We start from the raw sequence: 13,755 nt of genomic DNA, 5'->3' as shown, positions 1-13,755 counted from the left end.
TAAAATTAAAGGTGGGGTGGTGAAGGAACCTCAGAAATATGTTCGGTGATCTCACCGATATGTGGAATTAAAAAAAAAAAAAAAAATCAAAAATACCCCAGGCTCATGTAGATACTGTCAAGTTGTCCTCTGAAGAGGTTTACCAGTTTACACTTTTGCAACAATGTATGAGATTGTCTGTTTTCCTGAATTGCTGTCAACCCTGAATCATCTTTTATTTTATTTATTTTTTTAATTTATTATTTATTTTATTTTATTTATTTTTCGCTGTGTTGGGTCTTCGTTGCTGCGCGGGCTTTCTCTAGTTGCGGCGAGCGCGGGCTACTCTTTGTTGCGGTGCGCAGGCTTCTCATTGTGGTGGCTTCTCTTGTTGTGGAGTACGGGCTCTAGGTGCGCGGGCTTCAGTAGTTGTGGCTTGCGGGCTCTAGAGCACAGGCTCAGTAGTTGTGGCGCACGGGCTTAGTTGCTCCGCGGCCTGTAGGATCTTCCCGGACCAGGGCTTGAACATGTGTCCCCTGCATTGGCAGGCGGATTCTTAACCACCGCGCCAAGAGGGAAGCCCTGAATCATCTTTTAAATTATTTTATTTATTTGAATTTCTTTTTATGTCCATAAGCAAAGTTTTGCCATTTTCTTTTGTGTATGTGTGTTTTGGGTTTTGTTTTTGTTTTGAGGTATAGTTGATTTACAATGTCGTGTTAGTTTCATGTGTACAGCCCAAGCTCATATGAACAGAGAACAGATTGGTGCCTGTGGGTGTGGGGTATGAAGTGGGTGAAGGGGGTCAAAGAGTACACATTTCCAGTTATAAAATAAATATCTTGGGGATGTAATGGGCAGCATGGTGACTGTAGTTAATAATACTATATTGCATATTTGAAAGTTGCTAAAAGAGTAGATCTTAAAAATTCTCATCATATGAGAAAAAACCCTGTTAACTATTTGTGGTGACGGATGTCACCTAGACTTATGGTGTTGATCGTTTCCCAGGATATACAAATATCGAATCATTAGTTTGTACACCTGAAACTAATGTTATGTCAATTATACCTCCATTTTTTGGGGGGGGGAGGGGTACGCGGGCCTCCCACTGTTGCGGCCTCTCCCGTTGCGGAGCACAGGCTCCGGACGCGCAGGCTCAGCAGCCATGGCTCACGGGCCCAACCGCTCTGCGGCATGTGGGATCTTCCCGGACCAGGGCACGAACCCGCGTCCCCTGCATCGGCAGGCGGACTCTCAACCACTGTGCCACCAGGGAAGCCCTATACCTCCATTTAAAAAAAAATGTTCAGTGAAAGGAGGCAGACACAGGCCTCTCTTGCCTTCGAGATGGCCCACACTCCGTCTGTGGAGTGTGTTTCTCTCTAAATAAATCCACTTCTTACCTATCGTTTTGTCCCTCCCTGAATTCTTTCTGTGATGAGACATCAAGAACCTGAGCTTCATTAAGTCCTGAGACCAGCACAAAACCCCCCACCAGATGGAAGATGTTCCAGAGAGAAGGTCACAGTTTGGTAACCTTGAGAAGCTCATCAAGGGACCATCTGAGCCCAGATTAAAGGAGCACAGGCCCTTCACACACCCTAATCCTTACCAGCAGCACCCCACCTCGAACTATTGCTATAAAACTCCTCACCAAATCCCCCCAGGTTGGGACACAGTTTTTGGCAGGTGTGAGCCCACTGTGTCCCCCTTTGCCTAGCAAAGCAATAAAGCTATTCTTTTCTACTTCACCCGAAAAAAAAAAAAAAAAAAAAAAAAGCCAGACACAAAAGGTCACACAGCGTATGAGTCCACTCATATAAAATGCCTAGAAGAGGCAAAATGATACAGCAGGGTCTGTCCAACTCGGCTCTGTGGACATTTGGCCCCCATCACTCTCTGTGGGGGGACCATCCTGTTCATTGTAGGATGTCAGGTGGCATCGCTGCGCTCCCCCCACCCCGGCCACCTGATGCCAGCAGCACCACCATACCTTCCGATCCAGACAACCAAAAATGGCCCCAGATGTTGCCACATGTCACCGAGGGGACAAAATCACCCTCAGTGGAGAACCACTTCCTTCCTCTAACCCTGGAACTTGCCCGCTGTTCTTTCTGCCCTGAGAACCGCCACCCCCCCATACATCTCACCTCGGGGGACTTGGTGCAAACAACCTTCCTCGGGGACCCCAGCAAATCACACACTGAGAACTTGGATTCCTTTACCAGCCCTCTGGGGTGTGGGGTGGGACGGCCTCCCCGCTGCGCGCGGGCTTTCTCTAGTTGCGGCAAGCGGGGGCCACCCTTCGTTGCGGTGCGCGGGCTTCTCACTGCGGTGGCTTCTCTTGTTGCAGAGCACGGGCTCTAGGTGCGCGGGCTTCAGTAGTTGTGGCGCACCGGCTCAGTAGTTGTGGCGGGCTCTAGAGCTCAGGCTCAGTAGTTGTGGCGCATGGGCTTAGTTGCTCAGCGGCATGTGGGATCTTCCTGGACCAGGGCTCGAACCCGTGTCCTCTGCATTGGCAGCGGGATTCTTAACCACTGCGCCACCAGGGAAGCCTTTTTTTTTTTTTTTTCTCCTGTCTTGAATCCTGATACTCACGCACATTCCCCTCTTACCAGAAGCAAAGCCCCCTGCCCTGCCCCAGCACCCAGGCAGGCACGAGTCCCTGGCCAGGCTGTGACTAGCCTCTCAAAAACTAGCTCATACTTGGGGACCGTATGTCGTCGCCTTTCCCTCATAACGGTAGGAACACCGAATGCAAAACACAGTTGGTACAACGTGAGGGCGTTTAAAGCAAAATAGGAATAAGTGATACTACAGGAGGCGGGGGCCCGAGGGGAGAAAAATGATGGAGGTTTGGGGGTTGCATGGGGTCACCTTTCCCCCCCTCCACCCCCAGACTTAGCTGCAACCCCCTCCCCATCACAGGTCCCGCTGACAACCGCCCCGGGCCACCCAGTAGCCTGCCATTCAAGGCCCTGCAGGGTCCCACAGGCCGCCCACCGAGCTGGCCCCTCTTGGCACGTGGGTGCCCCATCCGTCTCCAGGTCTTTGCCTGTGCTGTTCCCTCCTCCAGGAATGCTGTTCCCCGCGCCCCATCCTCCCCAACCCCCCTTTCCGCGGCTGCGCCCCTACTCTCCGCCCTAACCTGTGCCGTGAGCCCTCCGCACCCCCCCAATCGCGGAGCCCCCCGGGGGCCAGACTCCAACTCCCAGAAAGCCCTGCGCTTCCCGTGGGTGCGGCCGGAGCGTCCACTCCCCTTGTTCAGTTTGGGAGGCGTTGGCAATTTTCAAATTTTGGCGCTGAACGGGCGGGGCGGCGGCAGCTGCGGCCAGAACCCCTCCCCACGCCGGAGCCCGAGGCCTGGGCACTCCGCGGGCTCCCCAGGCGCGACACGCGGCGGCGGCGAGGGGTGGCGCTCGGCCCGTTTCCAGGACGGGAAACTGAGGCACGGGGCGATCCGGGGACCTGTCCCGGGAACCCCTGCAGGGGCGGGACGAAGCGGGGTTCGAATCCGCGACCCTCTGATCCCAGGGAGCTAGAAAAGTTAATGGCTAATTGCTGCCTGCTTTGAGGGTGGAGGGTGCGGGCGGTGGGCGAGAAATCACCGAACCCGAGAAGGTCCGGCCAGGCCCTGTCCCCTCTCCCTCCCCCATCCCTTCCCCATTCCCCTATCCCTCCCCCTTTGCGCCGCCGCCCAAGCTCCGCGCCGGAGTTTGGCGCCAGATTTTTCAAAATCTCAGTGAAACGGCGGCCGCTGGCTCCCAGCCCGGATCGCGAGCCTTGATCCTGAATTCCGGCGCCTGGATCTCAGCGACCGCGGATTCTGGAGTCTGGACTGGGTGGGGGAGGGCTCATTCCAGAGCCTGGATCTGGGGGGCTGTGGATTCCAGATCTGGGGGGGGGCGGAGATTCCAGAGCCTGAATTTTGGGCACCCTGATTCGGGAGCCTGTTTTGGGGAGCTGGGATTCCGGACCCTGGATCTGGAGGGCCCTGATTCCAGAGCCTGGAGGAGGGCGGGTTCTGGAACCCCAATTCCTGAGCCTGGAGGCTAAACCTGGAATCTAGGATCAGAACTCAGGAATCTGGGGCTGGAACCCTGAAATCCCAACTGAAATCTGGGGGCAAGGAGAGAGCTGGGGCCGAAGGGACAGCTGTTTGTTAAATGGGTTCCGGAATAATGAAATCAACAAATATTGGGACTTCCCTGGTGGTCCAGTGGTTAAGACTCCCCGCTTCCACTGCAGGGGGCACGGGTTCGATCCCTAGTCAGGGAAGTTCCAGATGCCCCGTGGTGTGGCCAAAGAAACAAACAAATACTGATTGACATCTCCGCCTGTCAGGCACTGGGGCTGTATCAATGTCCAAAACAAAGATCCCTGCGCTTGGGAAGCTGACAAGGATGAAGTAGGAAGACAGAGGAAACAGATACCTAATGAATAAGTGAATTTTATGGCATGTTAGAATATAATAAGGTGGAGGGGTGGAAAAAGCAGGGTGAGGGGCTTGGGAGCATGTGAGCTAGGGGGTGCATTTTTTTTTTTTTTCCGGTACGCGGGCCTCTCACTGCTGTGGCCTCTCCTGTTGCAGAGCACAGGCTCCGGACGCGCAGGCTCAGCGGCCATGGCTCACGGCCCAGCCACTCCACGGCATGTGGGATCTTCCCAGACCGGACGCGCAGGCTCAGCGCAGGCTCAGCGGCCATGGCCCAGCCACTCCACGGCATGTGGGATCTTCCCAGACCGGGGCATGAACCCATGTCCCCTGCATCGGCAAGTGGACTCTCAACCACTGTGCCACCAGGGAAGCCTGAGGGGGAGTGCATTTTTAAACAGGGTGGGCCTCTTGGAGAAGGTGGCATTTGAGCAAGGACTCGAAGAGAAGGAGGGGACCAACCAGGTGAACAGGTGGGGAGAAGCCTTCCAGGGAGAGGGACCAGCCAGCACAAAATCACACTCCAGGATGGTGGACATGGCAAGGAATAAGAATTTCCAGTGGGTGGAGACAAGTACAGTATTAGAGAAGGAAACACATGTAACACCCGTGTATTAGTCATCTAGTGCTGGGTAACAAAACACGGTAGCTTAAAGCCACTCATGTTTCTTATCTCAGTTTCCACAGGTTGGGAAGCGGGGTGGGGCTTAGCTGGGTGGGCTGGCTCCAGGCTTTACGATGCTGCAGACAAGGCGTCCCTGGGGCAGGGTTGACTCCCCAGGGCATTTGTACTGATCTTGGAAGGATTCATGTCCTTGCTGGCCATTATCCAGGGGCTGTCTTGGTTCCTTATCATGTAAGAGAGGATTTGATTTGGGTTTTGAAACCCTCACTGTTTGTTGTAATAGGGAAACAAAAAATGAAAATGGCCCAGATATCCCATATAGACCAGTGGGAACTATACTCAGTATCTTGTAATAACCTATAATGCAAAAGAATCTGAAAAAGAATATATATATATGTATAACTGAATCACTCTGCTGTACACTTGAGACTAACACAACATTGTCAATTAACTGTAGTTCAACAAAAAAATTTTTTTAAATAAAAAAAGGACACAAGCAGAAACTAACACACCATTGTAAAGCAATTATACTCCCATAAAGATGTAAAACAAAAAAAAGGACACACACAAAAGAAGGGACACACCGACACCTTTGTGTAGACTCACACAGTGGAATATTATACAGCAGTGGAAAACTAACACACAGAATGACCTCCCAAACATAAGATCATGCAAAAAAAGCAAAGTGCAGAAGAATATCTACAGTATGCTTCCGTTTTTATAAAATTTGAAACCCAGCTAAACTAGCTTATACGTTATTTCAGTATGCTACAAATGTTAGAGAATTGAAGGGAAAAGTGGGGACGTGATTAACCCAGAAGTCAGCATAGTGGTTGTGTTTTGAAAGCTGGGCGGTTGTGAATGTCTCTATTCTTAGCTGCACGCATAAATTATAGATGCTCTTTGTGTGTTTGATGTATTTTGTGTTTCAAAAGTGAAAAAAACAACCTCCCTCAGACTGCTGTGTGGAACAACATGGTTCCAATAGAAACAGAATATCCCACCACAAAAAAGAAACGATAATTACGCAATAATTATGTGACCGGATAGAGGTATTAACTGCTCGTGGTAATCACGTTGCAACATATAAATGTATCAAATCAACACGTGAAACGTACACAAGGTTATATGTCAATTATATCTCAATTTTTTTTTTTTTTTAATCTTTTGGCCGCGCTCAGCATGTGCGATGGAACCCGTGGCCCCTGCATTGGCAGCGTGGAGTCTTAACCACTGGACCACCAGGGAAGTCCCTAATTTTTAATGTTTTACTTAACCTGACATACCCAAAATATTCTAACTAATATTGTAATCGACATACACAAATTACTTTTTTATTTTATTGAAGTATAGTTAATTTACAATGTGTTAATTTCTGCTTTACAACAAAGTTATTCAGTTATATAATTAATTTATTTTTATTTATTTTGGCTGCATTGGGTCTTCGTTGCTGCGTGTGGGCTTTCTCTAGTTGCGGCGAGCGGGGGCTACTCTTCGTTGCGGTGGGCAGGCTTCTCACTGCGGTGGCTTCTCTTGTTGACGGGCACCGGCTCTAGGCGCGCGGGCTTCAGTAGCTGTGGCGCACGTGCTCAGTAGTTGTGGCTCGTGGGCTCTAGAGCACAGGCTCAGTAGTTGTGGCACACGGGCTTAGTTGCTCCACGGCACGTGGGATCTTCCCGGACCAGGGCTCGAACCCGTGTCCCCTGCACTGGCAGGCGGATTATTAACCACTGCACCACCAGGGAAGTCCCTCAGTTATAAATATATATATATTCTTTTTTTTTTTGGCTGCAGTGCGAGGCTTGTGGGATCTTACTTCCCCGACCAGGTACCAGGTATCGAACCCAGGCCCTCGGCAGTGAAAGCACCGAGTCCTAACCACTGGACCCCCAGGGAATTCCCTCTTTTTTTTTTTTTTTTTTTTTTTTTTTTTTTTGCAGTACGCGGGCCTCTCAATGTTGTGGCCTCTCCCGTTGCGGAGCAACAGGCTCCGGACGCGCAGGCTCAGTGGCCATGGCTTACGGGCCCAGCCGCTCCGCGGCATGTGGGATCTTCCCGGACCGGGGCACGAACCCGCGTCCCCTGCATCGGCAGGCGGACTTCCAACCACTGTGCTACCAGGGAAGCCCTGGGAATTCCCTCTTTTTCATATTCTTTTCCAATAATTAACCAAATTATTGAGGAGATATTTTCCACTCTTTTTTCCACACCAAGTCTTTGAAACCCAGTGTGTTTTTCATACTCACAGCCTATCACAACTTGGGTGCTAAATTTTCAGTGGTTTAAGGAAAAAATAAAGTTGTCTTTAACGAAAAAGTATTTTACCTCACTTCTGTTTGTGGGTTTTAATTAATTAAAATGACATTCAATTCGAAATTCGGTTACTCAGTGGCTTTGGCTGCATTTCAAGGGTGCAGTAGTTGCCTGGCCAGCACAGGTGGAGAGGATGCTGAGAAGTCACTGAGGTGAGGGACTGCAGTGGCCTGGGCTGGGGTCAGTGCCTCACTTAGAGCCCGCCTGTCCCCTTTCTGGACCTCTCCCCACACCTCCTTTTCCAGGCCTCGCTCCAGTACCCAGCACTCAGGAATCCCCTATTTCCAAGCCCGGGTGCTTCCCCCGCAAGGCAGGCAGTGCCCCCAGTCTGTACACTCCCAGGACCCAGGGGTGGCAGAAGGCAGCTGTTTTGTGGGGAGTGTGGATCTGTGAGCTGAGGTGCCCTCCGTGTGCAGGTGAGGACCTTCACAATACAGGACCAACCCTGGGATGTTGAGACCCTCAAAACAGAGGCAGCAGGCCACCAGCTTGGGGCCAGCTCTGCCCACACTGCCACATTCCAGGGCAGAACTGCCAGGAGTCTGAGAGTTCTAAATGTGAACCGGACTTGCCAGGAGGCTTTGCAGGTTTCAATTCGAATCTGTTGCTGTGTAACAAACTACCCCCAAACTTTACTATGTCTCATGATTTCATGGGTTGGGAATGCAGGTGGGGCTCAGCAGGGAGGTTCTTCTGTCCCATGTGGGATTGACAGGGGGTGGTGCCTCGCCAGCCCCTCTCCCTTTTTGTGTAGACTCAGGGTCTCTCCAGGGCCCACTGATGCAGCACAAACTTCCTATGAGATATCTCAGGACTCCCTGAGAGCAGGACAGTACCTGCCGTCCTCCTGAAGCTAAGTGACGAGGCTGGCAGTGTCACCTCCCTCACACTGCACGGGTCAAGGCCGTCACAGACCCAGCCCAGATAAAGGGGAGGGAAGTGGCTGCACCATTTTTCATTCCGACCATTAGTGCACGCGGATTCCAGTATCTCCACATCCTCCCAACATGTGTTTTTATCTGTCTTTTGACCGTAACCATCCCAGTGTATGTGAAGCAGTATCTCACTGTGGTCCTGATGCTGCCATCTTTAATCCACTGGAGACTTTGTCAGGTGGGAGGATAGTTCTATTTTATTCAGCAGTGTGTTACTTGGTGTATAATTGTTGAGCCCTTAGCCATGGGTTGTGCAGGTCTCTTGAATTCTTGTAATGGGTCCCAAAAATACTAGGGGTGGGCTTGCTGATGGTGCACCAAGGGATGGAGTGGGGGGATCGATTTGAGATCTGTCTGGGGGCCAAAGTTGATGGATTAGTTATTGGGGAAGAGAGAGGGTGTGAAGTTAGTCCCACCTCCGACCCCTTCTGCACCCCATGCAGGGCAACTCACAGCCTTTCACTCTTGGTGGCTGACCTGGCTGCACGCCTTGTACCCCTCCAATCTGGGAGCCCCAAATCTTCACTGTCTGTATTGGGGTGAATAGTGTCCCCCCAAATTCACACCCCACCTGGAACCTGTCAATGGGACCTTGTTTGGAAACTGGGTCTTTGCAGGTATAATTGGTTCAATTAAGATGAGGTCATCCTGGGGACTTCCCGGGCAGTCCAGTAGTTAGGACTCTGTGCTTCCACTGCAGGGGACACGGGTTCAATCCTTGGTCCAGGAACTAAGATCCCACAAGCTAGGTGGCACAGTCAAAAAAAAAAAAAAAAAAAAGATGAGGTCATCCTGGATCAGAGTGGGCCCTCGTCCAATGCCTGGTGTCCTTGTAAGAAGAGGGAGATTTGGATACAGAGAGGTGAGGCCATGTGAGAAGGCCAGGTAAAGATGGAGGCAGGGGCTGGAGGGATGTGTCCACAAGCCAAGGTCCACAGGCAGCCACCAGAAGGGCCTGGAACAGATTCCCCCTCAGAACCTCCAGGAGGAAACAGCCCTGCCAACATGTTCGTTAGGAGACTATTACACTCTAACTGTACACTGAGTCATTTTGGTGAATTATGGAACCCGAGGATAGTTATGGGGACCTCAAATCTGTAGCCAGCTGGTCCAAGTGAAGGTGGTCCCAAGGGCCCCAGCTGACAGATGGTGTCTGAAGTGGGGATTGCCTTATGGGAACCATGTCTTCTAAGCAAATAATGGGCTAAACTCCTTGCATCCATAGAACTGTAAATTATCTGATGGAAAAATGATGATTGCCCTGTATCGTTTTGTTTTGTTTTTGATTTTGTTTTTTTTTTAACATCTTTATTGGAGTATAACTGCTTTACAATTGTGTGTCAGTTTCTGCTTTATAACAAAGTGAATCAGCTATACATATACATATATCCCCATATCTCCTCCCTGTTGCGTCTCCCTCCCACCCTCCCTATCCCACCCCTCTAGGTGGTGTCCTGTATCCATTTTGCATTGACTAAACAAATTCATTTCAGCCACCGGATGGCCTAGAAGACATCTTACATGTCCCTTCATTATTTACGAGTTCCATGCAATCTCTGACGCACGTCGAGTGGATATTCACATGAGAATCATGCTTTTTCCTTTTTTAAAAAATGCATTTTTTTTGGCTGCTCTGCGCGGCTTGAGGGATCTGTTTCCCAACCAGGGATTGAACCCCGGCCATGGCAGTGAGAGCCCGGAATCCTAACCACTAGGCCACCAGGGAACTCCCCCAAATGCATCTTTTAACGTAATGCCGAGCCCCTCAGCCGGTTGCTGGGGTCTCATTCAGTCATTCAGACCAGAACCTATTTATTGAGCACCTACTGTATACTACGAACACCATACCGAGCAAAACAGATGGCAACTCCTGCTTGGTGAAGCCAACACTTGAGTGAAGGCACAGAATGATTCGGATGAATAAGAATAGGCATAGTATGTTAGACGGTGTTGTGCGCTAAGGAAAAAAGGGGGAGTCGAAATGTGGGTGGGGGCGTGAAACGTTTCACAGGTGGCCAGGGGAAGTGGCACTGAGAGGGGGACATGGCAAGCTAGCACGGGCAGGGGAGGGTGCTCAGGGAGAGGAACTGGCAAGGGCAAAGGCCTTGGGGTAAGACCATGCGGGCACATTCAGAGAACAGCAGGAATGGGTTTCCACTGGGGCTTTGTTTGGAGGGTGAGCAGATGGTTTTGGAGGGATCCCTCTGGGTACTGCAGGGAGAGCCGGCTATGGGGGACACTGACGTCCGGGGAGGGAGGGCGTGGCTTCAAGTGGCTTTCAAGGTAAGTGCTGTACGTGGGTTTTTGTAAGCCTTTCGACAACCTGATTTTCCCAGGAAAGGAGGGAGTTTCAGAGAGGTTAGGTCACCAACCCAAGGACACACAGCTTATGAGGGATGGAGTGGGATTTGAATCAGGCAAGCTTGACCTCAGAGCAGAGATGCCTCTACCAAGCCCCTCCCCCGGATGTCACAGTCACAGACATCCCGACCTCCTCCTGCTGTGGCTGCTTCCCCCACTCCTGCCCCACCGACGATGTCCTCCTCAGTATCCCCATATGTGACCCCGGCCTCCCCGCCTCCTCAGCTTTGCCCTTGACATCTCTGCCACCTGGTGTGTGTTGTTTCCACCTCCTCCCAGCACATCCTGTCTTCCCAACGTCTAGAAGTTCAGATGATGACTCACCTCTACCCGGAAGCCTCTCCTTGGGGACCAGAATCATGTCTTGTTCATCTTTGAAAAAAAAAAAAAAAAAAAAATGATGTCAGAGGCCAGTCCCTCCCCTGCTTCAAGCTTGCCAAAGGCCTCCTTTGCTATTTTGACCCCGGGTCGAATCCAGACCCCACCTGCAGCCCCCAAAGCCCACCTTCCTGATCTCCTCTCCCCTCCCCCAAGTCACTCTGCTCCAGCCATCCGGAACTCCTCAGGGATCCTCGCCTGTGCCAGGTGTGCCCCCATCTCAGGGCCTTTGCATGTGCTGTGCCCAGAGCCCTCTCCCGTCACAGCCTCCCCGGTCTGGCTTCTTTATATCACTCAGGTCTCAGCTCAAATGTCACCTCCTCAGAGAAGCCCACCCTGACTACTCCACCTGAAGTAGTTGCGTTACCACCCCCCCAGTGCTGAATCAGCACCCAGTAGGCCTTCAATCAACTCCTGAATCCCCCATTTATTTATTTATTTGTAAAGTTTTGTTTTATTTTATCTTTTAGCCATGCCATGCGGCATGCAGGATCTTAGTCCCCCAACTAGGAATCAAACCTGTGCGCCCTGCATTGGGAGCTCAGAGTCTTAACTAACGGACTGCCAGGGAAGTCCCTAATTCCCCCATTTAGAGGGCAGTTACCACGCACAGAGCCCTCTCCTAAGTGTGGACCACATTGAATGCATTTTGTGCTCAGGACATTCCTAGATAACGCTGTTATTTCCATTTTGCAGAGGGGGAAACTGAGGCACAGGGGTCTCGTGCGCGGGATGCCATGCCCGAGTTCATGTAGCTGGTCAGGAGGGGATTCAAAGCCAGGCAGTCAGAAGTCTCCTTGGTCACCCCCGACCCCTGGCCTGAGCCCCCGTTTTCCTCATCCCTGCCCCTCACACCCCTCCTGTCTTAGCTGGCTTGAGTAACCATAACAGAACACCACAGTCTGGGGCTTAAACCACAGACATGATTCCTCACCGCCCTGGAAGTGGGAGGCCCACGATCAGGGTTCCAGCGTGGCCAGTTCCTGGTGAGGGCCTGCTTCCTGGTCTCACTGTGAGCTCACATGGCAGAGAGAGCTCTGGTCTCTCTTCCTCTCCTTACCAGGACACAAATCCTACCGGGGGGGGGGGGGGGGGGGGCACCCTCACGACCTCACCTAACCCTCATCCCCTCCCAAAGGCCCCGCCTCCAAACGCCATCCCATGGGGGTTAGGGCTTCAGCATATGGATTTGGGGGACATAAACTTTTGGTCCATAACACCTCCTATGATGCAAAGGGGCCTCCAGCTCTGCACTCACCTCTCAAATGTCCTTCCCCAGCCCTGGGACTCCTAACCCTGCAGCATTCCAGCTGCCATGCTGGGAGAGAACCCAGATCCACCCCCCAAGGCAAAACCAATGCCCCAACCTCCTAGACACTTGGTTTCCCCTCTGTCCACTGGTAACAACACTCCTGTCTCCCAGGTTTGCTTGTGGTGGGGGTTAAAGGCCGGGTCCCAAGAAGCAGGGCCAGAACGAGGGTGAGGCCAAAGCTCAGTCACAATGAAAAATCATATTTCAATGCAATATTTAAAAAAAAAATTTTTAATGCAAAAAAATCTATGCTGACTACATTATCAAAATTTGAAATCAAGACAGGATCAATCATACTGTTTTCCTTTCGTCTGGGGCTCCAATATGGCTTGGTAAGGGACTGTCACTGACCCTGTCTTGATGGGAAATTTTAATATTCCATTCATCATGGGTGTTTTGGCGTGCATTATGATTTAAACTATCACATTAAAAAAAAATTTACCTCGGGAATTCCCTGGCGGTTCAGTGGTTAGGACTCTGTGCTTTCACTGCTGAGGGCCCAGGTTCAATCTCTGGTCGGGGAACTAAGATCCCACCAGCCACATGGCTCAGCCAAAAAAAGAAAAGGAAAAAATATATTTATCTCATTCTGGATTAGTGGTGATGATTGCACAAACTTGTGACTCTACAGAAACCCACCGAACTAGATCCTCTAAAAGAGTGGATTTGGGACTTCCCTGTTGGCACAGTGGTTGGGAGTCCGCCTGCCAATGCAGGGGACATGGGTTCGAGCCCTCGTCCAGGAGGATCCCGTGTGCCACAGAGCAACTGGGCCTGTGTGCCACAACGACTGAGCCTGCGCTCTAGAGCCTGCAAGCCACAGCTACTGAGCCCGCATGCCACAACTACTGAGGCCTGCGCACCTGGAGCTGGTGCTCTGCAACGGAGGAGGCCACTGCAGTGAGAGGCCCGCGCACTGCGGCTAAGAGTGGCCCCTGCTCGCCACAACTGGAGAGCATCTGCGCGCGGCGACAAGGGCCCAATGCAGCCATAAATAATTAAATATACTTTTTTAAAAAAGGTGGATTTTATGGTATGTGATTTCTAGCTTGATAAAAAATGAGAGAAAAAGATTATCTTGATGAGCAAGGTTTTGGTGCCCCTTTAAATTTTGCGACCCCCAATTTCCCTCTCTTTCCCTCTAGACTCCAAACAGCCCGTCCTAACCCCTGCCTTTTGGAATAGCTGGAGTATCTTGGAATATCCTTGGACAACTCTGAGCTCCGTGCCTTTGGATGAACAGCACCATCTTCCTGAGTCTCTATTCCACCCCCTATAAACTTGCAACCATCACACAAGTGCTGCTTCACAGGGCATCAAAGGAGAAACTGCTTACAAAAGGCTAAGCACGTAGTAAATGCTCAAGAAAAGTTTGCTGTTATGCGTATCTTGAATGCAATGCAAAATTAAATTT

This window comes from Phocoena sinus, chromosome 3 (genome assembly GCF_008692025.1).
Source record: "Phocoena sinus isolate mPhoSin1 chromosome 3, mPhoSin1.pri, whole genome shotgun sequence".
NCBI lineage: Eukaryota > Metazoa > Chordata > Mammalia > Artiodactyla > Phocoenidae > Phocoena > Phocoena sinus.
The sequence above is the reverse complement of the archived record's forward strand: the minus strand, read 5'-3'. Positions refer to the sequence as shown.